Here is a 19,845-nt window from a genome sequence, read left to right as displayed (position 1 = left end):
TAATAATTCCTAGGCAGGTCTCATTGGCTGTCTATTTTCTGTCCTCTATCCTTGCAATAAAATGCTACATTCCTGAGTGTTCACAAGTTGAGCTTCTTTCTCCACTGTATTATTTGGTGATCCAAATCATTCATTTCAACCTTTTTTTAAATTGTTTAATCACAAAACAATAAGCTTAGTGTCTTGCTTGGAACATAGTATTTCTATTCTTTTGGGAGAATAGCTGTAAATTGATGTCATTTCAAGTCATTTACTGAAAGATTTCAACCACCAGATTGCACGTAAGAGTTTAATCTATTGAACTCGTTTGTCTCTGTGCTGTTAACTTAGCAAAATTTTCAGTTAATTTGCCAGTGAATTATTTAGAAATACATAATTACAGCTACTGTGTTAGTTTTTTATTGTGGCTGTAACAAATTACTACAAATTTATTGGTTTAAAGCAACACAGTTTATTATCTTATAGTTCTGTAAGTCTGAAGTCCAAATGACTCTCACTGGGTTAAAGTCACGACATCAACGGGGCTCTGTTTTTTTCCGGAGGCTCTAGAAGATAATCCATTGCTTTGCCTTTTCCAGCTTCTAGAGGCTGCCTAACACCCTTGGCTCATGTCTCCATTCATCTTCAAAACTAGCAGCATGACATTTTTAAATTTCTTGCACACTTAAGTCCATAGCTTGAAACTGTGTATCTGACAGATATATAATGATCAGATAGACAGATAGATAGATGGACTGAACTATCAAGCCATATATCTCAATTTTTTGTTCAAAATTATGCATAGATAGAAAGGTCACATTGGCATGAGGAAAAATGATATACTGTAGAAAGTTCTGTACTAGTTAAAACTAGTTTCTGTCAAGTCAATTTCGACTCTTGGAAACCCAATGTGTATGTGTGTGTGTGTGTTTCGTGTTGTTTTATAACATTGGTTAACAACCCCACAATGTATCAACGCTCTCCCTTCCAAAACTGGGTTCCCTATTACCAGCTTTCTTGTCCCCTCCTGCCTTGTAGTCCTTGCCCCTGGACTGGTGTTTCCCTTTAGTTTTATTTTGTTTTATGGGCCTGTCTAATCTTTGGCTGAGGGGCGAACCTCAGGAGTGACTTCATTACTGAGCTAAAAGGGTGTCTGGGGGCCGTACTCTCAAGGGCTACTCCAGTCTCTGGCAGTCTAGTAAGTCTGGTCTTTTTTTGTGAATTAGAATTTTGTTCTACATTTTTATCCAAGTCTGTCTAGGACCCTCTATTGTGATCCCTGTCAGAGCAGTCAGTGGCGCTAGCTGGGCACCATCTAGTTGTACTGTACTCAGTCTGGTGAAGGCAGTGGTAGTTGTGGTCCATTAGTCCTTTGGACTAATCTTTCCCTTGTATGTTTAGTTTTTTTCATTCTCCCTTGCTCCCAAAGTGATGAGACCTGTGGAGTATCTTAGATGGCCACTCACAGGCTTTTAAGAACACAGACGCTACTCACCAAAGTAGAATGTAGAACATTTTCTTCATAAACTATGTTATGCCAATTGAGCTACATATTCTTCAAGACCATGGTCGCCATAGGATTTTTAATGGCTGATTTTTCAGAAGTAGATTGCTAGGCCTTTCTTTTGAGGTGCCTCTGGTTGGACTCAACCCATTAGAAAACTTGACTTTTGATCGTAACTCAGTCCCTAACTAGTCCAATTTTCTTTCCATAGGCTTTCTCTTTTTCTTCATGGAATGAATCATTAATGCTCATGTGCATTTTTTCCCATATTTTTACTGGGCAAGAAATATCAGCCATGAGGTAAAAAGGTTGCTTTTTGGAGAACATGCCATGTCTAATAACCATAAACCCTATATTTTAAGTATACAGCATTATACTGTATTAAGGGTCTTAATTCCATGCATTTCCACAATTGCCCCACTAATGAAGTAGAAAAACAAAAAATGAAAAGGTGAATATCAGTATTATCGCTTAGCGCAGGGTATCAGCATCTGATGTCCAGCCATAGACAAACTCAAGGAGAGTATTTACTAAGACTAATGATTTTTAATGTTAGTATGGAAACCCTGGGGGTGCAGTGGTTAAGAGTTTGGCAGCTAACCAAAAGGTGGCGGTTTGAATCCACTAGGTGCTCCTTGGAAACCCTGAGGAGCAGTTTTACTATGTCCTATCGGGTTGCTATGAGTCAGAATCAACTCAACAGCAATGGGTTAATGGTAGTGTGGTTCTCTGAATCAGGGCTGGGTGCTATTTTGTGAGGCTTCTGCAACACTGGCCTCTCCAGCATAGGAATAAGCCAAGCACTGGATTTACCCAAAGTTAACCACGACCCAATTCTCTAGTCCCTACTTCATAGGCCTCATTCCCGTGTAGAGAGGGTGCTAAGGGGGTTATCAAGACATATCATATGGCAGTGTTATCTGCAAAACAGGACAACGAATCTTGGGAACACTTTTTCTAAAAGTGCAGTCAATCTCTCTCACACACACATACTTTTGTGGTGTCTGTACACAGAGAAATAAAAACAAGGCAGTATTAACAAAGCATCTGTGAGAGCTATGGAGACAAGAAAGAAACCCTTAATATTAAACGAAGCTCTCAAATGGCTGCACAGATTCAACTCAGCAACGCTGGGTGCCACCCACTCCTAACTCTGGCTGACATCAGTGTAGACTAGATAAACACACTTGCTAAACAAGACTCATTTTAATATAATAAAGACAACAGAGACTTAGGAAATCAGCCAGAGAAAAGTATATCATATGACACCCTATCTATCCAGTAGGATATCCATGATTCAGATAGTTAAATGAAGTCTGAATGTAGGGCAAGAATAAGAAATAAAATATGTGACTATTAGAAAAGACAGAGACTGTCTTTATTTACAGTTAACTAGGCAGGAAAAATCTACAGAAAAGCTATTAGAATATATAAGTAAATTTAGCAAGATTGCTAGATGTAGGAGCAATATACAAAGATCCATTTTATTTCTATATGATAGCAAAAAACAATTAAAAAATTAACCATTTAAAATATGCCTTAAAAAGGCCCCAAATACCTAAGAATAAAGCCAATGAAAAGGGGGCAAGACACCTACAGAGAAAACTGCAACACATTATATAGAGAAATTAACAAAGACCCAGCAACCCAAAAGACTGACATATATCATGTTACTGGATTAGAAGCCTCAATATTGTAAAGATGTTAATTCCCCCTAAATTTTTCTATAAATGCAATGCAATTATAACCAAAGGTCACCAGGTTGTTTTGTACAAATCAACAAATTATACTTAGGTGCACCACAGCACAAGGTGAGGATCGATAGTACAGCAAAGTCATGCTGACCTGGCTTCTAAACCTAACACTTCCTCTTTGTGTCTGAGTGATGCTGACAAGCTACTTAACCTATCCAAGCCTTACTTTCCACATCTGTAAAACGGAGATAATAACGCCTCCTCTTAGGATTCCTATAGAATAAAATTTGTTAATTTAGATAACATATTCTGCACAATTAGCAGTTACAAGTCTTTCCTGTTTAGTTGTCTCTCTCTTGCAGTAGACTGTAAGCTCTTTGAAGATGGTGACTGGTATTTGTTGAAAATTATAAGCCCAGTGTAGGTGCTCTGTAGATGTATTTTGAAGTATTGCAATAGGAAATAGATGGTAGTTTAAGCAAATACTGGGCAACAAGGAGTTCTTATAGGAGGAAAGAAGAGTTTCCTAATAAGTGGGCATTATATGGTAAAAGAACAGACATTGGCTAAGGTAGGAGAGGGATCTGGAAATCAATTCCTGAGGGAAAAGGAAAGATTGGAGCAAGGTGGAGGGCCAGGCTTAAGGGAACCTAAAATCAGAAAAGTGCAACAATACAGTTTACAGACTTGTTATTAGTCTGGTACAATATGAAAAGTTGGTTCTAGGAAAAAAGTGGAAGCCCAGTTACTACAACTGGGGCACAGGGTCAGATCAGAAAAAGCAACAAGGGTAATTAGATACTGAACCACCTAATACTAAGCAAGGGCTCCTTTTATTTCCTCTTGATTAAGGTCAACATCAGTCATAAAGCCTAAGGCAGGGGTGATCCTGCAGTTGAAGATCAAGTGAGCTCCGCTGGGGAAAACATTTCTTCAGGGGCTGGGGTTCGAGCAGACCCATTACATATCAGAGTCCCTTGCTATATGTTCTGAATAAAATGTAAAATAATAAGCAAATTGTTCTTTAAAAGTCCTATTGGTGAGAACTTAATTTTTGAAGCCTCATTTACTTAGTTCCCTTTGGTGGCAGAACTAGATAGCAATAGTACAGTAGGGAATTGTAAGAAGGAGGGCTAGAAGGGAGAAGAAGCTGTGCCTTGCAGTATTCTGAGGCTTGAGGAGAATAAACAAACAGGTAAGAAGAGGAAGCTAAAGCTTGACCAGACCTACTTGCCTAGAGAACTGGCCCCACAGAGTACGCAGCTACCCAACTCTCAGAGTCCAGAGGGCCTGGGTAACTTTAGCTTGATTTGGGCCAGGAGCACTGTCAAGGGGTCTAGAGTACCACATAAGGTACAGAAGCCAAAACACAAATAGGCAGTGACAGTCCAGTCCCAAGGACTCCCCAAGGGAGAAGGGATTTAGCCAGGGAATTGGATAGCCTGTAAGGCTAAAGGTGTCTGAGGGATAAGCAGGGTGTCAGAGCTCTGCTTCAGGAAGGCAGAGTTCAGAATAAGGCACTAGTCACAGCATGACAGATGTTCAATAGATCTGACTGCCAATACAGGAGAAAAAGGAAACAGCAACAGACTGGCAGACATTCAGGACTCAGGGCTCCTCCTTAGCACTCCTAAACCAGATTGGTGGCAGCAAATCCTGGATCCTAGTCACTGGTGTGTATGAAACTCTGAAGGTTGTTGTTGTTGTTAGGTGCCGTCGAGTCAGTTCTGACCCATAGGGATCCTATGCACTACAGAACAAATCACTGCCCAGTCCTGCACATTCCTCACAATTGTTGCTATGCTCAAGCACGTTATTGCAGCCATTGTGTCAATCCATATCTTTCAGTGTCATCCTCTTTTTCTCTGACCCTCTACTTTACCAAGCATGATGTCCCTCTCCAGGGACTGATCCTTCCTGACAACATGTCCAAACTATGTGAGCATTCTGTTTGTACTTCTTCCAAGATAGATTTGTTTGTTCTTTTGGCAGTCCATGATATATCAAATATTCTTTGCCAACACCACAATTCAAAGGCATCAATTCTTCTTCGGTCTCCCTTATCCATTGTCCAGCTTTTGCATGCATATGAGGCGACTGAAAACACCATGGCTTGGGTCCAGCACGCCTTAGTCCTCAAGATGACATCTTTGCTTTTTAAGAAAAGAGATCTCTTGTAGTCCATTTGCCTAATGCAATGCGTCTTTTGATTTCTTGACTGCTGCTTCTGTGGATGTTGATTGTGGATCCAAGTAAAATGATATTCTTGACAAACTCAGTCTTTTCTCTATTTATCATCATGTTGTTAATTGGTCCAGTTGTGAGGATTTTTGTTTTCTTTATGTTGAGGTGTAATCCATACTGAAGGCTGTGGTATTTTATCTTCATTAGTAAGTGCTTCAAGTCCTCTTCACTTTCAGCAACCAAGGTTGTGTCACCTGCATAATGCAGGTTGTTAATGAATCGTCCTCCAATCCTGATGCCACATTCTTTTTCATATAGTCCAGCTTCTCGAGTTACTTGCTCAGCATACAGATTGAATAGGTATGGTGAAAGAATACAACCCTGACGCACATCTTTCCTGACTTTAAACTATGCAGTATCCCTTTGTTCTGTTTGAACGACTGCCTCTTGATCCACATACAGATTCCTCATGAGCACAATTAAGTGTTCGAGAACTCCCATTGTCTGCAATGTTATCCATAATATGTTACGATCCACACAGTTAAATGCCTTACCAGAGTCTATAAAACATAGGTAAACATCTTTTTGGTATTCTCTGCTTTTAGCCAAGATCCATCCAAGAAGAAGGATCGGTAGTTGGAAAATATGGCCTTGAAGATAGAAATGATGCCAGAGATTGCCAAGTCTTTTTTCTGAGGCACCACTGAGTGGACTTGAGCTGCCATCCTTACGGTTGGCAGCCAAACGCATTAACCATTCGCACCACCCAGGGACCCTAATAACTACCAGGCAGAAGGAATTCCTAGTAGAAAAGTTTATCTCCACGATGAGTTGCTCATGGTTACAATATTTCTGCTTAAGGTTCATGCCTGGACGCTGGAGTCAGAGCAAGATAGTGATCTAAGGGCCTGTGGGGCCCCCTCCTAGCAATCCCCCCCTTTACCCTCTTTGCTATCCCCCTCCATGTTTCTCTGGCCCCTTGCTCTTTATGTGATTCACTTTTCCAGAGCAGACTGCAGCGCTCACTCTGCTTTGTACACTGTTTTTTTTTTTTTCTTTTTCACTATGATGTATCAGATCAAGTCCAAACACCCCCACCAGGCATTCTTGGCCTTTTGTAATCTGACACACTGTCCCTCTATGTCCAACATGGTTCTCTGCTTAGATTAGAGTGTTCTCTTCATGGTCTCACATGAATGCCTTCGTTACTCTTATTCCCCTTTCTGAAGTGCTCCCTTTCTGCCTAAAATAAGTACCTATCTATATCAGTCCAAACCCATCCCAACAATTAGGGCCAACTCAGGATCCACCCTCTCTAAGACTACCATCGCTGAGCACTCCTGGCTACCCCAGTTTCTCAGTTCTCTGATAAAGTCATTGCCTCAAATCTTTGTATAACAATTAGATGACATTATTTTATATAATAGCTTTTTGTTTTGTTTTGTTTTGTTTTGTTTTGTTTTGTTTTGGTGGACGTACATTTGAACACCAGTGACAAAATCGTTTTAATTCTCCTGGAATCCAGATTTCTGGCTTTCATCAAAATTGAGGTAACCCACACAGGGTTTTTGAACCAAAAAACTGGTTCCTAAAAGCCACCTTTGGGTCAAAGACAAGTCCAGATAAACTAGTAGGACCGTTTTGTCTTGGGCGTTGTGCTCTTTTAAAGAATTGAGTTAGTTTAGGGGAAATAGATCCCAAAAATCAGTCTGAGAGCTATGTTTAGGGTAAATCAGTAATTGTTTTAATCCTTCTTCAAGACAATGCTATTTGAAAATCCTTCCTCACCACACTTGTTTACCAGTTCTTTTCCCACCATTTTTTCCATGCCAATGCCAACGATAGGATTTGGTATAAGAATTTTGGAAGTTCTCATCTTCAGAACATTTCTGACAGTCTAGTTGAAATGTTACCCTGATTTTCAAATTATATATTCAATGAACTTCAGTGAATTTCTATTATTGGCTTAATATGATTTTTGTTTTAACACCAGCAAAAGACAAATAAGATCCATGACCAGAGAGATTTCATTTTTCTGTACTTGCACCCCTCAAATTAAGAGTATATCATTAGAAATCAATATGGATTTATTTGAATTAAACTTTCAGAGAAATATTTTTTCTCTTTCTTTGTTCTATCACTTAGGAAGGTTTAAAAAAAAAAAAATCCATTGTTGATTCCCATGCCAGACTAATTAAAGCAGAATCTCTGTTGAGTAAGGCTCAGGTCTGCTTAGGTTTTAAAAGCTACCCAGGTGATTTTAATGTGCCTGTAGGGCTGAGAATCACTGTGCTGTATGCTGCTCAGCATGATATATGATCATTTCTGCTATGACATTTGTCATGTTTGTTCTAACTGGATTGGTATTAGGGAATCATTTCAACATAACATACATGTCATGTTTGCCTATGTATGATGTCCTCTGTGCAAAACATTTGGTGAACTCAGAAAATGGTAGCCACATGAACCAAGACATGTATGAATACACAAAATGTGCACACATACAAACACACACACTTCAAATATCTACCAGCTACAACATGCTGTCCAGTTTCAGATACCCCTCCTTCCAACAGTTCACACTAACTCCCCTGCAAACCTTCTGACGCCGACTCCCAAAGGCAAACTTCAGGTCTTTTTCAAGGTAAACTACCATATTTATTGCAATATTTATGTATTTCTTAGCCATTTAAGATGGGTAATACTGTATTACCTTTTTACTGGGTTCTTTTTTTAATGTGTCACCGACAAAGTTTTGGCATATTATGTCCCTAATCCTATTTTTTCCATTAGCCTTTGGCCAATTTTTCATAGGAAGGTGATTTTTTAGAAATATACATGTCACATTATGGCAAAACTGACTACACTCAGCACTAAATTCCCCTTAATATGTGCTAAAAGGGTGGAAAGCTTAAGAAAATATGGAAAAGAAAGGAGACTAACTGGTATTAGCACGAGGAAATTGTTGATTCAACCTTGGTACTGTACCAAATAAATACACCAAACAAAAGGAAATTATTCAGGTCGTTATTATGTGGTGTTCTGGAATTTTAGTTTTGGGGTTGTAAAAAATAAAGGTGTTTGTATAGTGCCAAGAGCCAGGAAGGAAATGTGTGTCAATAAACTAATGATTAAGAAATTTTATAAGTCCAGCAGTTAGAGTCAAGCCCCTCACTATGAACAAATTTCATTTTACTGTTGTTGTTTAGGAGCTGTCAAGTCAATTCCATAGACACCCCAGGTACAACAGAATGAACCACTGCCCAGTCCTGCACAATTCTCACAATCCTTGCTGTGCTTGAGCTCATCATGGCAGCCACTGTGTCAATTCATCTCATTGAAAGCCTTCCCCTCTTTCTAATTTTACTAGAGGAGCATAATTTCCAATTGAAAACGTTCATCCTTTAAATATTTACTATCTGGTTTAAAGCTCTCAGCTGCTAACTGAAAGGTCGAGATTTGAACCCACCAACTACTTCTTGGGAAAAAGATATGGCAGTCTGCTTCTGTAAAGAAATCCTGTGGGGCAGTTCAGCTCTGTCCTATAGGGTTGCTATGAGTCAGAATCCACTTGATGACGAGATTGGTTTTTGTTTTTTTAATCTTTTTTCTTGATTCTAAACTACCAATATTTAAACCTTTGAAAGCTGCCCTGCAAAGAGATACTCAATTGTTTTTTGTTTATTTTATGGCTGCCTTGCTATGCAAAACCAAACTGGTGATAGAAATTTTTCTGAAAGTGTCTGAAAGACAGTAGTGCTATTTGCCAAATATTTCTGGGTTCCCTACTTGTGAGTCCATGGTAGGAATGCATTCTCTGGCCTCCTTGTGGTTCTGGTCAATGAGTTGAGATTGACTGACATAGAATTGATACTCAAGAATGTTGTGGTGCCAATGGAGAAGTCCATTTTGAAGGAATTCACACATGAGCAAATTGTGAAAGCTAAGTATATTCATTTTTATTTCCAAAATAACAGCCAGAATCTTCTTTATAGTAGTGGTTTAAAGATGCAAACACACACAAATAATAATACATACAAGAATATTTTTCCTGTTTCACAAATTAAGAAATTAAAGTATTGGGAGCTAAAATATTTTATTCAAGAGGTCTAAAATAGACTAAAATAGTAAATATGTTTAAAAAGTTTTCTTGCTTTTTTCTGTTCCCTATCTTCAGGAAACCTATGACTTAACTGTTACCAAAAGTAGAGTCAGTGTTTCTCCTGTCACTCCACCCTCCCTCTCCTACCTGTAACCTTTGCTCTGAGACAGGATCCAATCCCTTCCCTCAAAGAGCCTAGGATCCACTTGTAGTAATGGATGACTGAGCCCATGAAGCCACAGAGCAGATCTCAGGAGCTTGCTTAGGGTTGCCTAGGTTTGTCTAGGGAAGACGTGATGGTTTGCAGGCCGACCAAGAAGCCAGGTTCTTTCAGGTTACAGGTAGGTTAAAGAGTCAGTAGATCAGTCTCCTTAAAGCCTGATCACCAATTATTATTCCCAGTTTTTCCTCCTCAAATGTTTTCACGATAAGAGCTTAGGTGTCACTCATGGCAAGAAGAGCAAGTCTTCAAAGTAAGCATTACTCTCTTTGTTCATCTCCTCATTCCAACTTGCTTTCCATGTTCTCCTTCTCCAGGAACACACTTCTCAGTCACAGGATGCAGGATGTCCATGTGGAATGGGGCAGCCTAGGCAGAATGGTTGAAACACTGGTTAATAGTAAGATTAATCGCTGGCATTTGTCGCAAACTTACTCAGTGGTAGGTTCTAGTCAAAGGGTTTTTAATGTGTTAGCTCACTTAATCCTGAAACCATCCTGTGAGGTATGAACTATTATTACTAGCCCCCTTTTACAGATGAGAAGATGCAGGCACAGAGGCATGGAGTAATTTCCTCAAGATCACACAGTAGAAAGGCTGTTTCTCAGAGCCTGATTTTTCTGTGCCCTTCTCCTTCTCTGGAAACCCTGGTGGCATAGTGGTTAAGTGCTAGGGCTGCTAACTAAAGGGTCAGCAGTTCGAATCCACCAGATGCTCCTTGGAAACTCTATGGGGCAGTTCTACTCTGTCCTATAGGGTTGCTATGAGTTGGAATCGACTCCACGGCACTGGATTTGGTTTGGTTTCGGTCTCCTTCTCTATGCTGTTGCCTCAGCCCTAAACTCAGCACTTAGCGCCCTCTCTCCGCTAGGGTCACTATGAATCAAAATCAATTCGACCGCAATGTGTTTCGTTTTGCTTTGGTTCTCCCTAGTCCACTATCAAAACTTAGTCCCTGGACTATTACTCAGTGATTTAAAAAAAAAAAAAAAAAAAACGCGTTTTCAAGCTACAGAAGACACGGAGGGAACTTAAATGCATGCCGCTAAGAGAAAGAAGCCAGTCTGGAAAGGCTACATATCGTATGATTCCAACTATATGGCATTTCAGAAAAAAGCAAAACTTTTTTATAGACAGAATGAAGACTAGTGGTTGCCAGGGATTCAGGGGGACTGGGGTGGGGGGGATGAAGAGGTGAAGCCGAGGACATTTTAAGGCCAACGGTAACTGTTCTCCCCAATACTGTAATGGTGGTGTCCTAGTTATGTAGAGCTGCTATGAAAAAACACTGCAAGTGAGTGGCTTTAACAAACAGAAATTTATTTTCTCACAGTTTAAGAGTCTAGAAGTCCTAATTCAGGACATCAGCCCTAGGGAAAGGCTTTCTCTCTCTGTTGGCTCTGGGGGAAAGACCTTGTCTCTTCTGAGTTTCTGCTCCTGGGTGGTCTTCATGTGGCTTGGCATCTCTCTTCCCCCATCTCAGCTTCTCAGCTTGCTTGTTTAATCTCTTTTATAACTCAAAAGAGATTGATTTAAAATACATCCTACACAAATCCTATCTCATTAACATAACAAAGAAAACCCATTCCCAAATGGAATTTTAACCACAGATACAGAGGTTAGGATTTACAAGACATATTTTGGGGGGACACAATTCAATCTATAACAGGTGGATACACGACATTATGCATTTGTCAAAGCTCATAGAACTAAGAACACAAAGAGGAAGCCCTAACGTAAACTACAGACTTTAGTCAATAATAATGCATCGGTATTGATTCATCAATTGTAACAAATATACCACACTAATGCAAGATGTTAAGGAGCCCTGGTGGAACAAACAGTTAAGCGCTCGGCTGTTAACCCAAAGGTTGGCAGGTCAAACCCACCCAATAGTCTTCTGCTTCTTTGCGGGAGAAAGATGTGGCAGTCTGCTTCCATAAAGATTCACAGCCTTGGATACCCTATGGGGTCACTCTGAATCTGAATTGACTCGACAGTAGTAGGTTTGGTTTTTTGTTTTTTGTTTTTTAACCTGCTTCTGTAAAGATTATAGCCAAGAAAACCTTATGGAGCAGCTCTACTCCATCACATGGGTCATTATGAGTCAGAATCCACCTGACGGCACCCAGCAACAATGTAAGATATTAATAATAGGAGAAACTGGGGGTAAGGAGATAAATGCAAATTCTCTGTATTATCTGCACATTTTTTTTTTAAACGTAAAACTGTTCTAAACAATAAAGCTTGTTGAAAGAAAAGAAGAAAAGAACTTGGTCTTTGGCATGACTCTGCTGGTTTTAATTTACAGTTTTGCTTGGGAAACTGTTTTTCTTCTCTCCAGGATATTTGCTTAATCAGCCTCATTTCTCACCATGGAATGAAGTGCTCTATATTCTGTTAAGTGACTTTCAGGAATAAACAAGTATGTGGAAGAGACTTTGGAGGAACAAAGAGCCTCTCTGGTTACCCTGATCTCACTGGGTAAAACAGTCTCTGCTAGGTTCCTATTAAAGGCCAGCCCTTCTGATATAAACAGCAGAGGGCACTATGCAGCTATGGCCTCAATAAGAATGATGTCCCCTTCCTTCCCTGCATCCCAGGGTGGGATTCCCTAATTAGAATCTATACCTGATGCAGGCTCTCTGTTTTTCACCCTCTACAGTCCTACTTCCCTGTAGACCTGGCTTGACCCTTTCTCTAAGAACACTCCTGACTTGGGATATGAGGAGCGTTTACCCACACTCAATTCTCATTGCAAGCTCCGTTCTGATCTTCCATCCCTGTATCACCACTGGAATTCTACCTACTTCCTGAGACCTGGTCAGTCTTTGATTTTGTCTTCTAGTTTAAAGTCTGAAGTTCTGCCTTTTTCCATTTGGTTTAGCCCTGCCTTGGACTGCAACCCAGCCTTGTCCTTACTAAATAGGTGGTGTCCCTGAGTTGTAATTGTGCTTAAGTCCCGTGGTTATAAACTTTCTCTCTACTGAGACACTTCCTGATGCTGTCTGCTCACCCTTCTGGACTTGAAGGTCCACTCATGGTTGGTTTCCTATCCCTGTACTCTAAGGTCCATTGGGCCCCGACATGAATCACCATAATGCCGACTGCTATTACAGAACCATTCTGATACCATGTTTATCCAAATGTTTAAAGTACAGGCTGCAACTAATGAAAAAATGCAACAGGCATAGAGCCACTAGTGGAAGATACGCTAATAGAATGCAATCCTCAGCTCATCACTCACTTTATAGGCTCAAAAACAGAAGATTAAAGTTGAAGATGATGTGATGAGGGTTTCTCTGGGGAAAATTGTTAGTGCACTTCACCCCATTCCTACACCTCCTCTCACTACTGTGTCTGAGCCTTGTGCACCTTCCCAATTGTAGTAAGTAGTGTAGTCCCTGACCTTGATATAATGGTTAAGGTTGTGTGTCAACTATGCCAGGCCATGAGCCTCTGTGATTTGACAGATGTATGATGGTGTGATCACTTCCATGGAGTTTGATATTATGGAATCACCTCCATGATGGGATCTGCTGTGAGTAGTCAATCAGTTGAAAGGGAATTTCCTTGGGCATGTGGTCTGAATTGAATATAACTGGATATTCTGACAAGGCTTGAGGCTTTTGCTCGTTCTGCATCCTACAGCTGTCTCCTGTTCATCTGATCTCCAGTTCTTGGGACTTGAGCTAGCAGCTTACCTGCAGTCTTGCCAGCCAATTGTTGGGATTCATCGATCTTCACAGGCTGTGAACAAGAGCCCTGTTCTCTGACCTGATGATCCTGGGTTCTTCAGCCCCTGTGGCTATGTGCATCAGGAGAAGCGTAACCCATGGACTTTGGACATTCTAGCCTCTACAACCGCGTGTGCCATTTCCTTGATATAAATCTTTCTCTCCCTCTCTCTCTCTCTCTCTCTCTCTCTCTCTCTCTCTATATATATGTATCCTCAGTCCAGTGCCATCAAGTCGATTCCGACTCATAGCGACCTACAAAAAAAAAAAAAATAGTGACCTAAAGTGTATATATATATATACATATATATATGTATATACACTTTACTGGTTTTACTTCTCTAGAGAACCCAGCCTAAGGCATTTGGTCCCAAGAGTAGTTCTAGAGAAACAAAACTGTAAAGATGAGTTTTCTAAATTGATTCTTAAGTTTAGTTAGTCTTAAAGGCATTGAGGACTCTGCCTCCAGTAGTAAAGAGGGCACTACTAATCCATGGTGTGAGGTGGCAACTCATGTATGCAAAATATCACCTCCAATAGATCAGGAATTGGTGAAAGGCAAGGCTCTGTGTGATTGCATGTGTGATATCTTTTATCAATTTTGTCAAAATAAGCACTATAAGGAAGCTGGTTGGTTGGTCCTACTTTCGCCAGATAAACTGGCGAAAGAAACAGAGGCACTCAAGGCTTCAGAGTCAAAGCTCCAGTGTTGCATAAATAACCTCAAAGCATCCACTTGTGCTTTGAAACGAAGCCTCATTTCTTGTAACAGAGCTGATCTTGCCAAAAACCAAACCCAGAGTCTTATAGTAAAAGTGGCTGAATTACAATACCAACTCAACTACCAGCCTCAAGAAGGGTCTGGAGTCAAAGTGAGGGCATTGATTGGGAATAAATGTGATCCTGAAACTTGGAATGGGGACATATGGGCAGATAATCAGGAAGCTGGAGACACTGAGCCCCTAAATTCTGTTGAAACACTCCTACCAACAGAACCAGCCCTGTCACTCCCATCTGAAGAGATTGCTCCATGTTTGTCTGCTAACCCACCTTGCCCAGTAAAACCATTAGCCCCTCCATTCCCATCTAATGAAATTAGCCCAGCTGCCTCTAAAGAGCCCTTGTCTGAGTTTTCCTGGGGCATCGCCCAAGGCAGATGCTTTACAAAACAATGCTGAATGTTCTCAAAACTCTTCCCCACTATCAATTTTGGCATCTAGACCTATAACTAGACTTAAGTCCCAGCGAGTCCCAAAAGGTAAAGTACAAAGTGTGACCCAGGAGGAGGTACATTATACTCCAAAAGAACTGCTTGGCTTTTCTAATATGTACAAACAAACCTTGGGAATATGTGTGGGAATGGCTATTAAGGGTGTGGGATGATGGTGCAAGGAACATAAAGATGGATCGGTCTGAGTTTATTGATATGGGCCCACTAAGCACAGATTCTTCATTTAATTTTGAACTCAGGAAGTTAGGAAAGAATCTAGTAGTTTATTTGGTTGGGTTGCTGAAGCTTGGATTACGTGGTAAAAGCCTACACTAAATCTAGTTGAAGTACCAGACCTGTTTTGGCATACTGTAGAAGAAGGTATCCAAAAGCTTTGGGAAATTGGCATGCTAGAGTGGATTTATCAGGTTAGACCCATAGACCCACACATGGAGTGGCCAGAGGACACACCTTTTACCACAATGGCAAGGAACAAATTTGTGAAGGGAGCCCCAACACCCTTGAAGATTGCTGTGATTTCTATTCTATATAAATCAGATTTGACAGTGGGAACTGCCCAAATGAATTAAGACACCTAACTACAATGAGCTGATTGGACCCCATGGTAGTAGAGGTCAAGTGGCTGCACTCAATTGACAAAGACAAGGTGGGCATGGTTACGATAATGGCCAGCAGAGTCAAAGCAGTAATCAGAATAGTCTGATTTATATGGACTTATGGCATTGGCTACTTAGTCGTGGTGTTCCTAGGAGTGAAATAGATAGGAAATCTACTAAATATTTACTTGACCTGTACAAACAGCTGAATTCTAGGTGAGGTGAACAGCAGTCTAACTCAAATCGCCAGAATAGACAGTCATAGTCCCTCAATCAATTCCCAGACTTGAGTGAGTTTAAAGATCCCCAACCCCTTGAATGAAGGAAAGGCTAGGTCCCCTTGAGGAAGGAGTCCAATAAACTGCCAAAAACTTACAATGCTCATCTTTCTCCCAGCCTTCTCCAAAGGGACCTAAGGCCTTTTTAAAAGAGTGACTATTCATTGAGGAAAAGGAATAATCAGAGTTTTCAGGGATTACTGGATACTGGTTCTGAACTGACACTAATTCCAGGAGTCCCAAAAATCACTGTGGCCCACCAGTCAGACTGGGGGCATATGGAGGTCAAGTTATTAATGAAGTCTTATCTCATGTCCATCTCACAGTAGGTCCAGTGGGTCCCTGAACCCGTCCTGTAGTGATTTCCCTAGTTCCAGAATGCATAATTGGAATATACTCAGCAATTGACAGAACCCCCACATTGGATCTCTGACAAATGGAGTAAGGGCTATTATGGTAGGAAAAGCCAAGTGGAAGCCATTAGAACTGCCCGTACCTAGGAAAATAGTAAATCAAAAGCAATACCACATTCCTGGAGGGATTGCAGAGATTACTGCCACCATCAAGGACTTGAAGGATGCATGGGTAGATTCCCACCACATCCCCATTCAACTCGCCTATTTGGCCTGTGCAAAAAACAGATGGATCTTCGAGAATGACAGTATATTACCAAAAACTTAACCAGGTGGTGACTCCAATTGCAGCTGCTGTTCCAGATGTAGTTTCATTGCTTGAGCAAATTAATACATCTCCTGGTACCTGCTGTGCAGCTATTGATCTGGTTAATGCCTTTTTCTCCACACCTATTTCAAAGGACCATCAGAAGCAGTTTGCCTTCTGTTGGCAAGGCCAACAATACACAGATTCCTACCTCAGGACTACATCAACTCTCCAGCCCGTGTCATCATTCAGTCTGTAGGGACCTTGATCACCTTTCCCATCCACAAGAAGTCACGCTGGTCTATTACATTTAAAATATTATGCTGATTGGACCTAGTAAGGAAGAAATGTCAATGCCTCCGGACTTATTGGTAAAATATTTGCATGCTAGAGGGTGGGAAAATAATTCCACAAAAATTCAGGCACCTTCCACCTCAGTGAGATTACTAGGGGTCCTGTGGCATGAGGCATGTTGAGACATTCCTTCTAAAGTGAAGGATATTGCATCTGGCTTCTCCCACAACTAAAAAGGAGGCACAATACCTAGTAGGCCTCTTTGGATTTTGGAGGTAACGTACTCCTCATTTGGGTGTGCTTCTCTGGCCTATTTATCAAGTGACTCGAAAAGCTGCTAGTTTTGAGTGGGGCCCAGAACGAGAGAAGGTTCTGCAACAGGTTCAGGCTGCCGTGCAAGCCACTCTGCCACTTGGGCCATATGATCCAGCTGATCCAATGGTGCTTAAAGTGTCAGTGGCAGATAGAGATGCTGTTTGGAGTCTTTGGCAGGCCCCTATTGGTGAATCACAGCACAGACCCTTAGGATTTGGAGCAAAGCCCTGCCATCCTCTGAAAATAACTACTCTCCTTTTCAGAAACAGCTTTTGGCTTGTTACCGGGCCTTAGTAAAGATTGAACGCTTAACCATGAGACACCAAGTCACCGTGTGGCCTGAGCTGCCCATCATGAACTGGCTGTTATCTGACCCACTGAGTCATAAAGTTAGACGTGCACAGCAGCGCTCCATCATTAAATGGAAGTGGTATATAAGATACAGTCTGAGCAGGACCTGAAGTCACAAGCACGTTGTATGAAGAAGTGGCCCAAATGCCCATGGTTTCCACTCCTGTCACATTACCTTTTGTCTCCCAGTCTGCACCTATGGCCTCATGGAGAGTTCCTTATGATCAGTTGACTGAGGAAGAGAAAACTCATGCCTGGTTTACAGATGGCTCTGCATGATATACAGGCACCACTTTCTGGGGCCTCCCTGAAGGACAGTGGTGAAGGGAAATCCCCCCAATGGGCAGAATTTTGAGCAGTGCACCTGGTTGTTCACTTTGCTTGGAAGGAGAAATGGCCACATATGCAATTGTATACTGATTCATGGGCCAATGGTTTGGCTGGACGGTCAGGGACTTGGAAGGAACATGATTGGTGACAAGGATTTATGGGGAAGAGGTATGTGGATAGACCTCTCAGAATGGGCCAAAGAAGTGAAGATATTTGTGTTTCATGTGAATGCTCACCAAAGGGTGACCTCTGCAGAGGATGATTTTAATAATCAAGTGGATAGGATGGCATGTTCTGTGGAAACCAGTCATCCTCTTTCCCCAGCTACTCCTGTCATTGCTCAATGGGCTCATGAACAAAGTGGCCACGGTGGCAGGGATGGAGGTTATGCATGGGCCCAGAAACATGAACTCCCACTCACCAAGGCTGACTTGGCTACAGTCACTGCTGAGTGTCCAATATGCCAGGAGCAGAGACCAACACTGAGTTCCCAATATGACACCATCCCTCCAGGTGATCAGCCAGCAACCTGGTGGCAGGTTGATTACATTGGGCCACTTCCATCATGGAAAGAGCAGCATCTTGTTCTTACTGAAATCGGCATTTACTCTGGATATGGATTTGCCTTGCCTGCGTGTAATGCTTCTGCCAAAACTACCACCTATGTACTTACAGAATGCCTTATCCATTGTCATGGTAACCCACACAGCATTGCTTCTGATCAAGGGACTCGCTTCACAGCAAATGAAGTGCAGCAATGGGCCCATGCTTATGGAATTCACTCGTCTTATCATGTTCCCCATCATCCTGAAGCAGCTGGCTTGATAGAATGATGGAATGGCCTTCTGAAGCTACAATTACGGTGCCAGCTAGGTGACAATACCTTGCAGAGTTGGGGCAATGTTCTCCAGGAGGCTTTATATGCTCTAAACCAGCATCCAATATATGGGGCTGTTTCTTCCACAGCCAGAATTCATGGATATAGGAATCAAGAGGTGGAGATGGGAGTGGCACCATTCACTATTACCCCTAGTGACCCACTCCCAAGGTTTTTGCTTTCTGTCCCCAGGACCTCACGCTCTGCACCTCTAGAGGTCTTGGTTCCAAAGGGAAGAATGCTCTCACCTGAAGACACATCACTAATTCCATTGAACTGGAAGTTAAGAATGCCACCTGGCCACTTTGGGCTCCTTATACCCCTGGATCAACAGGCAAAGAAGGGAGTTACCATACTGGCTGATGTGATTGATCCTGATTACCAAAAGGAAATCTTATAGATAATACATAATGGAGGTAAAGAAGAGTATGTCTGGAATAAACGAGATCCCTTAGTACTACCATGCCCTGTGACTAAAGTCAATGGAAAACTACAGCAACCCAATTCCGACAAGACTACTAATGACCCAGACCCTTCAGGAATGAAGGGTTGGGTTGCCCCACCAGGCAAAGAACCATGACCAGCTGAGGTGCTTTCTGGGTGCAAAGGGAATACGGAATGGGTGGTAGAAGAAGGTAGTTCTAAATACCAGTTACGGCCACTTGGCCAGTTGCAGAAACATGGACTGTAATTGTTATGAGTATTTCTGTTTTTGTATGTGTGTTTGTTGTATCACGTTAGGGAGCAAGTATGACTTTATAGTTGCCTTTATTCAGAGATTATGTATGGTTTGAGGAGATGTGTACCGGTGCCAAGTTGATAAGGAGTGGACTGTAATGGTTCAGATTGTGTGTCAACTTGGCCAGGCCATGATCCTCAGTGATTTGATAGTCATATGATGGTGTGATCACTTCCATGATGAAGTTTAATATTATGTGATCACCTGTATAATGGAATCTGCTGTGAGTATCCAATCAAGTGAAAGGGAATTTCCTTGGGCTTGTGGCCTGAACTGAACATAAGTAGATATTCTGACAAGGCTTGAGGCTTTTGCTTATTCTGGATCCTGCAACTGTCTCCTGTTCATCTGATCTCCAGTTCTTGGGACTTGAGATAGCAGCTTACCTGTGGTCTTACCTGCTGATCTTTGGGATTCATCAATCTTCACAACCTGTGAACAAGAGACCTCTTCTCTGACCTGCTGATCTTGGGTTTTCCAGCCCCTGTGGCTACATGCATTAGGAGAAGTCTGACCCACGGACTGGGGACATTCCAGCCTTTACAACCACGTGAGCCATTTCCTTGATATAAATCTCTCTCTTTCTCTCTCTCTCTGTCTGTCTCTCTATATATGTGTATATATATACACATATAGAGAACCCAGCCTAAGACATTTGGCATTATTGGTTTTCTCCAGCTTTTACTACAGCCAACCATGCTATACCTAGCTAACTGGTGATAAGGCCTCGAACATGTTTCTGTTCTTAAAATTT

The sequence above is a fragment of the Loxodonta africana genome, chromosome 1 (genome assembly GCF_030014295.1).
Source record: "Loxodonta africana isolate mLoxAfr1 chromosome 1, mLoxAfr1.hap2, whole genome shotgun sequence".
Lineage (NCBI taxonomy): Eukaryota > Metazoa > Chordata > Mammalia > Proboscidea > Elephantidae > Loxodonta > Loxodonta africana.
The sequence above is the reverse complement of the archived record's forward strand: the minus strand, read 5'-3'. Positions refer to the sequence as shown.